Here is a 14,073-nt window from a genome sequence, read left to right as displayed (position 1 = left end):
GGGTATACCTTGCCCCCTTTCAATAAATTCCCCCTTTGTTTTTCACCTCTTCTTCTCTCTCGATCCTACCGAGAGATAAGATGGCGGCCGCTCCGGACTATTTAGAATGTTGACAGACACCGGAGAGCCAATCAGCTTTCTGTTATCCAATGGAAGGTGGATAACATGGCTAAGAGCATTTGCTGGATAATGCATGAATATCGCTGACTTTTCAGCGATATTCATGCATTGTGGCCGATGTGCGGCGATAATTTTTGTCTCTAAACAATTAAAACGAAGCACAAAATGGCGAATTCCCGTTTCGCTACCAGTTTGCGGCCCAGTTCGCGGCCCGTGAAGCGCTTCTACCGTGAAAAATATATTTTTTTTTATTTTCCCCACGGGACCCTTTAATAACCCCAACAACATTCCTAGGGGGTCAAGAGGGGTATACCTTGCCCCCTTTCAATAAATTCCCCCTTCGTTTTTCACCTCTTCTTCTCTCTCGATCCTACCGAGAGATAAGATGGCGGCCGCTCCGGACTATTTAGAATGTTGACAGACACCGGAGAGCCAATCAGCTTTCTGTTATCCAATGGAAGGTGGATAACATGGCTAAGAGCATTTGCTGGATAATGCATGAATATCGCTGACTTTTCAACGATATTCATACATTGTGGCCGATGTGCGGCGATAATTTTTGTCTCTAAACAATTAAAACGAAGTACAAAATGGCGAATTCCCGTTTCGCTACCAGTTTGCGGCCCAGTTCACGGCCCGGGAAACGCTTCTACCGTGAAAAATCTTTTTTTTTTTATTTTCCCCACGGGACCCTTTAATAACCCCAACAACAATCCTAGGGGGTCAAGAGGGGTATACCTTGCACCCTTTCAATAAATTCCCCCTTCGTTTTTCACCTCTTCTCTCTCGATCCTACCGAGAGATAAGATGGCGGCCGCTCCGGACTGTTTAGAATGTTGACAGACACCGGAGAGCCAATCAGCTTTCTGCGCGCAAAGTTCCGTTTCGCGAAAAGTAAGCGAACCGGATCGCTGCCCAGAGCGCTGTTACAGATATATATCTTGGTTTGAACGTTAATTTCTCAAAAACTACTGGAGCACATATATTGAGACCTAGCAAAGGCACATCGGGCTAACAGTCCCTACAATTTTGCCAAGTTTCGTGCAAATCCATTCAGCCGTTCGAGCTAAAAGTGAGTCCAACCGCCCTATGGAAAAATGAATGGGAAAAACGCGTTTTGGGACCCCCCTTTTTTCTCAGCCCCCCCTTGACGAAACTCTACCAAATTTTCAGGGGCTGCTCAAAAACAAAATGTGCCATTTTCCTGAAAATTTCAGCCGATTCCGTCCTCAAACGCCAAAGTTATTAGACATAGAATTTTCAGAAATCCCATAGGGAATTAATCCTAACTATATATACCTACTGGCTATTGCCAGTAGGTAATATATATATATATATATATATATATATATATATATATATATATATATATATATATATATATATATATATATATATATATATGTATCGAGTATGGGACTATCCGTAGTTAAACAATAATCATCTGGCACTCCAGGTAAAGTTTCAGACACTTTTTGTGATTTTATTTATGGCGAGGTTAACATCAATGAGTTTCAGCAGCCACTGCTGCCTTGTTCACGATGTTTGAAGCACCGTTTATTGGCATTAAAATACCAGACAAGTAACATTAAGAGGGGACAATACATGTCATAGAAACAGCACTAAGCTTTCACATTAATGGCTGCCATGTTGGAACATGTTTTCTTCCATATATTTCAAAAATATAGCAGCCCATTCCTTCAACATACTATGCGGTTACATCGATGTTTAAAGTGCATAATTTATAGCGGGAAAATCATTCCTCACATTTTAAAACACTGAATCACATCTAAAAAACCACAAAAACAACATCATTCTCAATCAGTGCTTATCAGAAAATATAAAGTGCAAGTGCATAATCACATTTTAGATGTTAGCAGAAATATATTATTCGGGCTAGTGCCTATTCATATCGGGTTTGGATTTCAAAGAAATAAAGTGCAAGTGCTTTAGTGCAATAATATTCTCTTCTCTTTCATGATTATAGTCTTTCAATAGTTACTTCACTATAGAGTTCAGCTACTGAATGAATACAATATTTCATGATTTACAAAAAATGACAATCATTTAAAAAAAAAATCTTATATTAAAACTCATCGTTTCATGCATGCATTTTACCATAACATATAAAAATTAAAAGAGGAATCTCAGTTTAAAGTGCAAATGCTTATGTAAACTGGAAAATGTTACTTATTCTTCAACCACAGTAACCTTATTATATCCTATAGCCTACAATCATATAATTATATCCAATATATGTATACTCTATCAAAATCCATTCTATAGTGCAAATGCATGTACAACAGATAAAAAAACATTTAAACCCGAATCAATTAATCAACGTCAGTCCTTACAATTCATAGGTCCCTTCTCATTACTGTCAGCTAGATTTACATTAAATATTTGACTATCATGGATTTACACTTGTGCAGATTTTCATCATTACTCTTCATTTAATTTGTCAAGACAGACATGTATATAAATCTTCATCGGCATTGAGTCCATATGGTTCATTACAATTGAACTCCAGAATAAAATATGTTTCTAATTTCCGGAGCTCCCTTTCTCTGTTCCCCCCTCTCTTTTTTTTCGGGACCTCGGCTATAGAGGTATACTGTAAACTCACAGGGTTACTCTGATGATGGATCTCAAAATATCGTGCAATAGGATACGTCCTGTCTAGATTCAGATTTGCACGTCTATGTTGGAGAATTCTTTAAAATACAGGGAGAGTTGTACTCCCTTTATAAATTTTGGGACAGGGGCGATGTAATAAATAAACAACAAAATTAGATCTACAAGTTAAGAAGCTTCTAATTGTCACAGTTTTTTTAAAGAAGGTTTTAAATTCAGTGCGATTCATGCCATGCTGGCAAGCTTTGCATTTCGAGCACTTTTTAAAACCTGGTTTCTGTACCAACCAATTCGGGGGTCCCCCCTTCCTTTTTTCCTGAAATTCACTTTTTACAATCAAATCCTTAAAGAATTTAGATCTCTTTTAAGTGATTTCAGGATTCCTCTTAACCTTAGAACCTAATACAGGATCACTTTTTACCAAGTGACAGTGCCAATTCAAGATGGACCTGATCTCTTTGTGTTTCACATTAAAAGTGATCTAGAAGAATTCTGTTCATTCACATCATTTTTCTTTTGTTGACGTTTTTTTGTTCTTGATGGTTCGAACAATATTTTATGTCTTTCTAGACTTCTTGCCTTAGTTGATGCACCTTTCAAGACTTCAGGCAGATAACCTCTCTGTGTAAACCTTTGTGTCATTTCATTTTCAACTCTCTCCTACTCACCCTCTTCGCTACATGCTCTCTTTGTACTATAGTATTCCCCAAACGGTGTACACCTTATTAGCGCAGCCGGGTGGGCACTTGCTGCATGGAGAACTGAGTTCCCAGCTGTAGCTTTACGAAATACAGATGTATATATATATATATATATATATATATATTTATATATATATCCTCCAAACCTTGCCCTGCATTGAGGACGCACTCCACAACAGATGAGTTTCACAACCATTTGTTGCAAAGGAAGGCAGCATTTCATCACGATTGTTCTTCCTGTGCCTAACACATTTCAAAGCTTCATGCTTTCTTCATCAGAGGCAGCGTGAGTAATCCCTGAATACTTGTTCAAACAATGCCCCCTGCGAATTCATCCTTTAATTGGCTTCTGGTGTGCCTTCACGGTGAACTCCAATTGCACTGCTCGCTGGGACATGTAGTTCAATGATACTTAATTTTCACCCTCCAGTGGGCTGGGTACTCACGCTATTTTTCCAGGATAAATTAAAACCCTCCAGTGGGCCATGTAATGAAACACAAACTTTCCTCAATGTTTCCTGCTGCGCCTTCTCATGACTAGGAATGCTTCTATATATTAGTGTTTCTGTTTCCCACGGAACGCAGGACTTTTTCTCGTGCACTCGCAGGAGAGGTAATGAATCTCCGATCAAAATCAGTTGTTCAAATTAACATTTATTAACAGCAAGCCAGCAACACATTCCCTACGTGTTTCAGTCTACACTTAGACCTTGCTCACGGGACTGTCAAGAAACTTCTTACAATTTTTCACTTGAATTAAACAAGTGAATATGGGCAATGACATAATTTCCTGTTCCTTTCACAGGGAATTATGGACCATGTAGTACAATGTTGCAACAAGTTATTCTCGTTCAGAACTTTTCAATTATTACAATTTCTTATTGCTTATCTTTTAACCAGCAGGATGATCTTGTGAAATACCAACGCCTCCAACAGCAGTTCTATGTACAGTTATTTGCATCTAAAGCCCTCTAGTGGGCATACATACAATTCGTTGAGTCCTGACATGTATTGTGTCATTCCTTTTCAATTTAATTATAAACCTCTAGTGGGTGAAAAAGGTCTCATCAATCCTGTGTGTGTTATTTTGGTCAAAAGAAACTAAATGTTTATAGTTCATAACAATAATGATCACCTCTCCTTATGGTTCCATATATTCTCCCCTGTGCACATATCAATTATTTGTCATTGTCTCAAAAACTAAGGAGTGAAAAAAGTGAAAAAATTAAGAAATGATAAGGAGTTAAAAACTTTTTGTGAGGGAGGTCAGTGTACTTTTGCCCGATTCCTTTGTGAATTAAACATGGGGGGGACTAGTAACAAGGCGGATTTATAGGTGGTAATGGAACTCTTCATCCCGGTTCAACCCATGCAGGCTTAAGGTATGGAAGTTTAGGATATGGTTCGAATCTTTCTGTCATAGAATTTTTTCACAATCACACCCTCTTGGATGAATTCCGACAGTTTCCACAGCATAGAATTTCAATTCTTTCCAATTGCCTCCATGTTCCTTCTCCATATGTTTGAAGATGGCATTGCTTCTGTCAGTATTAATGGTAGCACAAACGTGTTCCAGGATCCGTTTTTTTTACTCACATTTCGTGCTACCAACATATTTCAAAGAGCATGGTCATTCAATGATGTAAATGGAGAACTGACTTTTGCAATTAATTATTTGGTGAATCTTCCGCACACATTTGTTTGCCATTACAATTTTCTTAGTATTTTTGGCAATTACTACACACTTTACAACTGGTACATTTATATATATATACATATATGAACTCCAACTTGTCACGAAAAGCACTTGGTCTGCTGACAAGAAAATGGGACACCAAATTACGCCACAGCCAGACTTCAGGTAATTTTATGTGATGAAGTTTATTCGTGCATGCAGGGTGCAAAGCCTTGTCAGACGCGTTTCGGGCACCTGCTGTGCCCTTGTTCACTGACAATTAGCCATACTGGCTCCACCATTTTAAATATAGACAGTGTAACAAAGACGCGCCAAAACTCGCTGTTTGATAATGAACATAAACAACAGACATAGTTGATCAAATGCTTTTCTACAAACATGGAAAGGTCCCGCCATATTTGAATGGCATAAGAAACCATGTTCCAGATTCAATATATGAACATCGTATTGTATTATAAATGGAAAATTAACCGGTTATAGCATTGCAGAGATTAATAAAGCAGGCAAAAAATTATAATATAACAGGCAAACAAAATATATTTTTATAAGGTTGTGTGCAATAATAACCTGACGATGGAGTTAAAAAAGGCTTTGAAAAAACAAGATATCATTTGTCCGTATTATATTATTACAAAAGTCTATCGATTGTACATGGTCCCATGAAAGTTATATAAAAGTTAATAATATGTACAAATACGTTTGTTGCGGCATGACACTATATGAAAAGGCTACAATACCTACAGTGTTAAAACTATGCCTTTAATTATTGCAACATTGCAAAAGTAAAGTGCTAATGTGCTTCAAAATGTAAACGTACGACTTGTGCAAAGTAAACCATTTAATATGGGTAAAGTGCTTAGTGCTAAGAGGTTGTAAACACGTTGGGTATATCAATGGGACAATCAAAGACAAATTTTATGGACCGTAATGAGATTATTAAAATATTGAATTTCATGTGGCCATTCACATCAGGTTTGCACATAATGTACCTTATGAAGAGTATGCATATTTATCTATGTTTTAATGCCTTATTGGTGACCGTAGCACATGGTCATGTTCTGCGATTGTTTGGCACCATCCTTATACGTAATTATTCTGTGCAAATACAGTATGGTGGAGATCAAGATTGTAGAGACCTTTGCAAAAGAAAGAAGAAACACTTCCTGTCCAAATACATGATAAGAAGTGATAAGTGTGTGGTGTATTGAAAACAAAATGAGTGAAATGTAACTATCATTCAAAATCATGGAATATTTTCATAGAATAACAAGACTCATAATGTAATTAACCTGCCCTTAGAAGGAGGGGGACTCATTTGTAAATGTATATCATGATGTGAGGTTAACGTTGGGTCAAAATGTGAACCCCAAGCCTGGAGTTCACCATCATTCAGTTTCGATTCAGAGAAAATTCTTGAGATCCTCGCCCATGTTTAGGCCCCCAGGAGTCTTGCTGTTGAGTTTGATGATATACTTAGACTCTAACTGGCGTAATGTTTTTTCTGTGTCACCACCCCTTTTTGTCTGCTCCACTGCATCAATAACAAAGTATTGTAAGTTGGTTAAATCTTTGTTATGAAAGGTCGCAAAATGTCTGGTTACCGGGTATGTTAAATCAGTATACACACATATATATATATATATATATATATATATATATATATATATATATACACACATATATATATATCTATATATATATATATATATATATATATATATATATATATATATATATTCACTGAAAAAAACATGGGTTTCAAGTTATAGTTAGGAGTTAGCATTTACAAAACCTTAGACACTGTAACTCTCGCCCCGCAATCCACTGGTGATGATGTCACATATTACATCATTCATGACATGGTCAGTGACATCACTGATGACATCTCACATGACATCACTGATGAAATCATCCAGTGAATGTGGTTTGGTTCCATATGTCAATTTGTCTGCATTGAAGAATGAGTGGATGTATAAGTGTCTGGATGGAGGGTTTAGTAGCAGTGTGATTAACTTGACTAATTTATAGGGTCTCACTAAATATATTGGACAGTGAATAAACTGTGTGAATATTTATATTATTTTCTCAGTTGTTGTGTAAACTGCTGCACCATTTAGTTACTAGCTACGTGAAAGTGTATATTAGTTATTAATTAGTTAACTGATTATTTGTATGACAGAGGGAATGTCTGTATGGTTCAGAGGTGGGTGTGTGACTGCCCAAAGATGTTTCAATAGTTGATTCAGTAGGTATATGACGTAAAGACTACATGTTATAATAATTGGTGGGTGAAAGAATATGTATATAGAAGTGCTGATGAGCAAATATATCTCTCAATGGTACATGTCCAACAAATTAGCATAATATTGTATGTATGTATGTATGTATGTATGTATGTCCAAAAACGTAGCTCAGGGCTTTGAAGCCGCACACCGCTGAAAGTTTGGTCACAAACCTTTATTTGCAAGCACCTTGTATCCCCTCCAGTTATTTTATCCTTTGGCCTGACGCGCTTCGATGCTTTTGTGCATCTCTTCAGAGGCCGGCACAGGGAAAGATTCTTTCGCCACTCCACTCCTACTGCAATGCTTAATTAATTAGCCTCCGGTGTGCTGTGATAGTCACGTTTCCTTTAACCCCTGCATGCTGGGGAATGGAGTCTTTTGTAGGCAATATTTAACCCTCCAGTGGGTCCCGTCCCCATGCCTCAATTACGGATCCATTAAAATAGCCCTCCAGTGGGCCCCAGATGGTGTACAGTGTGCTGAATTCCTGCCACTTTCAGCGCCAATACAGACGGGACGTTACCCCCCTGCTGGTCCTTTCTTCGGTTCATCAGAGGTGCGTCACTTCCACGGTCGGAGTCCTGCACAAAAACAATCAGTGAAGGCATTGCTCTCCTACAATGTATGCTGTGCATTGTAGCGTATATTGTAAGAGAAAAATGAAGGGAAATGAAAAAAATTCTACGGCAGATTTACAAGCTCTCTGTGCCACCAGTACGTCACTTTTTGGGACGTACTAGTTGCACAGGTGGCTCCTCCATATTTACAAGGGGACAAAAAGTTACCCTGTATTACTTTTACTTTCCTTCTAAACACGGCCCCTTCATACGCAGCTCTTTACGTATATATATATTACATCATTCATGACATGGTAAGTGACATCACTGATAACATCACTGATGACATCTCATATGACATCACTTATGACATCACTGATTACAGCATCCAGTGAATGTGGTTTGGTTTGTTAATTAAATATGTATTATATATATAACAACCTACATGGAAGAATGACTGAATATAAAAAAATATGGATAAAGGATTTAGTAGAAGTGTGATTCATTGTTTACTTGAATAATTTATAGTGTCTCATTAAATATATTGGAAAGTGACTAAACTGTGTGAATATCTGTATTACTTTGTCAGTTGCTCTGTAAACTGCTGCACCAGTTGGTTACTAGCTACTTGAAAGTCTATATTAGTTATTGATTAGTTAACTGAGTATTTGTATGGGAGAGTGAATGTGTGAGTGGTTCGCAGGGGGGGTGTCTTGTAGTGTAGTTCCTATTTTCCCTATAGGCCCTGCGCATTGGTATAACATAAACAGCAGTGTATTTATTTATTTATTTTTATTTGTATGTTCTTATATAGCGCTCAACTACCCGGAGGCATCTCGGCGCTTGCCTTGGGAACCCGTCCTGGCTTTTCCCTGTGAGATAGCCCCTAACGGGCATCCCCAAGGTGAAAGCCAGGCATCCCGCTGCGGGGGGCCGTTGTGGAGATTAAGCAAGCTTAATGCCCAGAGTTGCAGAGTGTGAACCCATGATTAGGTCAGGCACCGAAGCGAGAATTATCGAGTCCGTGGACATTTGAGCTCAAAACCCTGCCGCGTCGGGAATTGAACCCTGGTCCCGGGTCTGACCTCTGCTTCAGGGTCTGCCTGCTCTAACCAGTGAGCCACGCTCTTCCAGGTCTCTACTGACTATTCTAATCTTAATTGGGTTTGTACCAACTAGCTCAGAGGTCACTGGAAACTTTCTTGACTGAATAGGGAGTGATCAGCTCCCCTGGCTCAGACAAGAAGGGATTCAGTTTTCCAACAACCGCATAAACATGACAACTTTGCTCCTTAGAATAAGAGTCAATCTCTAGAGTCGTGTGAAACAATAGAAAGCTATTTCACTCAGTCAGTTGTGCAGATTACTTTCAACAAAATGCAGAGAATAGAGAGACGGGCGTTTTCAATAAAAAGGTATTATTTATTGAACAGTCTTTCTTCTCATGCAAGAGAAATGAATTGCCACAATTGCAAGACTTGTTATTATAAAAAGTGTGTACAGTAAAAGGAGGATTGCGAAATAATACTGTAAAAGCATTGATATGGTTTCTTAGCCATACAATGATTAAAATGAATAAAATATATACATTCATATATACATTTGACTAACGCACTCAACTGGTGCTTCTAACTACGCCTACCCCAGTGTACCTGACCTAAGCCTAATACTTGGGAGGGAGTAAGTAAGTAGCAGTTTAGTTAAGTTGGTTTTGCCAAGAGTTTGCTTCAAGAATTCTTTCTAAGGGTTTAGTCAACACCATACCTCTGGAATAGAATGTTGGAGGTCTTGTATCTCCTTTCAGGACTCGATATTCCAGTCACTCGCAAGAGTAGGCTGGAAACGCCGGAGCTCGATTTTCTCGGCAAGAGAAAAGACAGCGTCTCTCTCAGCGCGTCAAGGAGGAGGAGGGACAGCGTCCGTGGGCTGCTTGCATCTGCTGGGCTCTGCAAGGGACAGCTGTTCTGCTCCTGTATTCACCACACCATCGTTATCGACGTCGCGCTTGCTTAAGGCAACGTTGGTAATATTTATACCTGAAAGGTGCCTTGTTTGACGTAAGTTTTTGGACATAAGATGTCAATAAAGATGTCACTAGGAAGTGATCGTCCTTTCAGTGCTCATTAGGGTTCTATTACTAATCAAAACATAGCAAGCGAGGATTTCCCAGGTTTCTGGGTTTTATCTTGTTGAAGAAATCGGAGTGTAATCTAGGAATTTAAGATAGTGGCTTCTGCTGTGTCATCTACTGTAATGAGCTGCAGAGGCGAGTTTCAGAAATATGGCTGAAAATATGGCTCTGATCGTTTATGCCATTATAGGGGAATGAATGGATTATAGCCGTCTAGGGGCATAAGGTCACAGTATTGATCGGGGTCCTAGATTAGAACACGACAGTCTGACTGCCCAAAGATGTGGGAATAGTTGATTCAGTAGGTATATGACGTTAAGACTACATGTTATAAAAATTGTTTGGGTGAGTTAATATCTTTATGGGTGTTGTAATGAGCAAATATATCTCTCAATGGTACATGTGCAATAAAGTACAAAAATAAAAGGCAGTGTGTGTGACATTTGTTGTATATAAAGAAGTATACATATGACTCAGTGATTGCATCAGTAACTAAATGGATAAGTGTATAATTGTAATAGTGATTTTATAACACTAACCATGAGTTACTATCTATATGAGTAAATGAAGTGCTGTTTGTATAAGTGTTAGGGGTAGTGTTTTAGGGTTTAGGGTAGTGTAGTGGTGTTTGTGTACTGAACGGGTTGTGCTAGGGTTAGATTTAAGATTTAAGGTAGAGCATTGGTCTTTGTGTAGAGTAGGGGATTCTGTTGGTAGTAGATTTAGGGATTAGGGTAGTACACTGGTGTTTGTGTAGTGTAGGGGGTCGTGCTGAGGGTAGTGTTTTAAGGTTTAGAATAGTGCAGTGGTGTTCGTTTACTGCAGGGGGTAGTGTTTTAGGGTTTAAAGTAGTGCAGTGGTGTTTATGTAGTATAGAAATTCATGCGGGGGTAGTGTTTTAGGGTTTAGGGTAGTGTAGTTTTGTTTGTGAAGTGTAGGGGTTGGGCTGGCTGGGGGTATGTATTAACATTACACTATGACCATCCAAAGCACAATTATCAGTTGTAACCACCCAAAAATTCCAGGTGAAGTTATCAGCAGAATGCTAGGAAAACGTTTATCAATACTAAATACTTCTAATCAAGTAAAATTCAAATCATTACATGCAGTGTGCCACAAATGATATTACTACAGCAGTAAGTCTCCCCAACTTAGATTTAAAGTGGATAAACATGTTTCATGTGACAGATCCATAGGCCAACGCTACAGCTTCCACATGCTTCAACACCCTCCACATACTCAGCAAGACCTTCAAATAGACCCACCACCAGAATAAAGGAAGGCCATCACCCAAGCACTCATCACCAGCAGACTGGACTACAGGAAGGCCGTCTATTCCGGAATCAACAAATTTCTACTCCATAAACTTCAGTCTGTCGACTCATCCTCAGCATCCCACAACAGACCACACTACCCAGCATAAACGAGCACTCCACTTGTTTCCCATCAAAAAAAGACTGACCTTCAAGCTGCTCACACACACCTATAAAGCCCTCCACAACACCGGACTCCAATACCTCAATCTCCTTTTACACCCCCAAAAGAAACCTCCACTCCGCTGACTAGGTCTTGGCCAAAATCCTCTGTATCCACAGTGCCAGATAGGAGGCACACCCTTCTCCTACATCATGGCCAAGACCTGGAATGAACTCTCCCTCAGCATCAGATGAACCCCCACACTGCAAGCATTCAGGAAGTGCCATAAGACCTAGCTTTTCGAGTCACCAAAGCTGCACTAATCCCCCCACATACTCCCCCAGCGCCTGTAAACCCTCACAGGTGAGTACTACGCTCTATACATCCCTAACTGATTAATTGATACGGCACCACAGTGTGTGTTTGAGTGTTATCAACAGGCCCCGCCATTCGATTGGCTGTCTGTAACTCTGAAGAGTAGTGACCTGAGTAGTACTACCTTCTTTAATATACACAGAATCTCGGAGATTGGCTTGGTTTGGCTTCACCTCTGAGAGCGACTTTCAGAGTGCTGGTGAGCTACCAGTAGCACCTAGCTACTAGTTGGAGACCCCTGGTATGTATAGAGAGGGGGAAATGTAGTCCTGAGGCACAAATGTGAAGGGTATTACACCACTACATGCATAATACATAGCACTTTGAATCACTCCATTCCCTAAAGCCTCACTCACTGCATGTGTACATATTTACTGACTGAATGATTACATTAATATAAGTAAAGACACTGGGTGAATTCTTAATTGGTTGATTTTTACTTAAGTGAATGAATTACTACATGGTACCAAAAGACTCATTTTGAAATTGCAACAGCAGTCGCTCTGTGTTTGCTGGATAATATAGATAGTGACCGGGGAGTTGTAGGCCTAAAGCACAAGTGTGATGGTGGTTACACCACTTCATGCATAATACATAGTAGTTTGAAGCACTGCATACCCTAAAGCCTGGCTTACTGCAAGATTGTACGTACTTATGTAACTGCAAACACACCAACTAACCAAATCATTCTCTCTCAATTTTGCCAAATGGACACTGATTCATAGTTTGATTCTAGACAAATACCTGTATCCCTTGCAGTGTATAAAGAATGATTAAAAATATTACGTAAATAAATGTATTAAAACTCGAAGTAATGCAATTAAATAAATTAATACTCGGATACAAATCAGAATACTCAAAGTTTAATAGAGATTATCTCTGGCACGGGATGCAGGGAAAATAGGGGTTTAGCGTAATGAAGAATAATAAAAAAGGTTTTACAAAAAAAGTGAAGTTACTCGAATTATAAGTCGAAAAAAAAGGGGGAGTGAATATTAATACTCGTATTAAAAGAAAAGTAACCTATATAAAAGCTGTAATAAGAAAAACTAATTTAAATAAAGCATTTTAGAAATTATACGAAAGTTAAAAAATATGGAAAGAGGCACGTTTACATAAACACGTGACGCACTAAAACAGTGGAAATGAGAACACCTGTCAACTGAAAAAAGTGACTTAAAAGTGGGAGGAGCAATACATTTATCCCATAGACTGTTTAGTAACAGAAAAGTATATAAACCACCCCATGGGATGATTAGTTTCGTTTCAGAGAATCAATATGAGCGAAGAAACTACGAGCAAGGTAATGATTTGGGGCTGCGGAAGCATCTTGAGAATATCTTTCATTTCTATGAGGAAACATATTGTTAATGTATATTTAAAAATACATAAAACATTATGTCCCCTAAAGAGGAGTTGGATGAATTTCGAAGCAGGAAGGAAAGAATATCGAACAGAGGTAAATTATGTAAATGGGTATATGTTTGATATTTTTAAAAAAGAAAGCAAAAATATTTAAGTGATTATAAAATGTAGTATGTTTAAGTTGAAATGGAATATAATAACAAGGTAACAAAAGAACTATTACAAGAATTATAAGTTAATTAAGGAATTACTACGTGCAAATTAATGTTTAGGAACAATGTAACCATCTTCACTTTATCTTTCATTTCCACAGAAGGATCATATTGTAAATGTATATTTTAATGACTTTCAACACAGAATTTTTTTTTTTAGTATGCAAGTATTTCTTAATGATTGAAATATGTAGAATAAATAATCTTTTGACGCAAATAGAAAATACTTTGCAATAAAGGAAAATACTCTTTATCTTCTAGAGTGAAAATGGGGTAAAAGTATTCATATTGAGTAGTGCTCTTACCAATTTTCACTCGTGAAGACAGGAGGATTATCGTCACAAGCACTTTTTTTCAACAAAATATTATAATTGTGTCTTCAAATGTTAATGTGAATATTCATTCTTTCAATTTTTAAAAATGATTGTAAAATGTAATAATGACATGAAATGTACATAAAAAAGAAAGATTAAGTAGTGAGGGAGTGTTTGTCGTAGCACTTTTATTCTACTTTATCTGAAAGTAAAAAAAACCCTAACATTTAAAAAAAGATGATGGGGCAACACTTATATAATGTACAC

Source organism: Lissotriton vulgaris, chromosome 4_1, assembly GCF_964263255.1.
Source record: "Lissotriton vulgaris chromosome 4_1, aLisVul1.2, whole genome shotgun sequence".
NCBI classification, from domain to species: Eukaryota; Metazoa; Chordata; class Amphibia; order Caudata; family Salamandridae; genus Lissotriton; species Lissotriton vulgaris.
The sequence above is the reverse complement of the archived record's forward strand: the minus strand, read 5'-3'. Positions refer to the sequence as shown.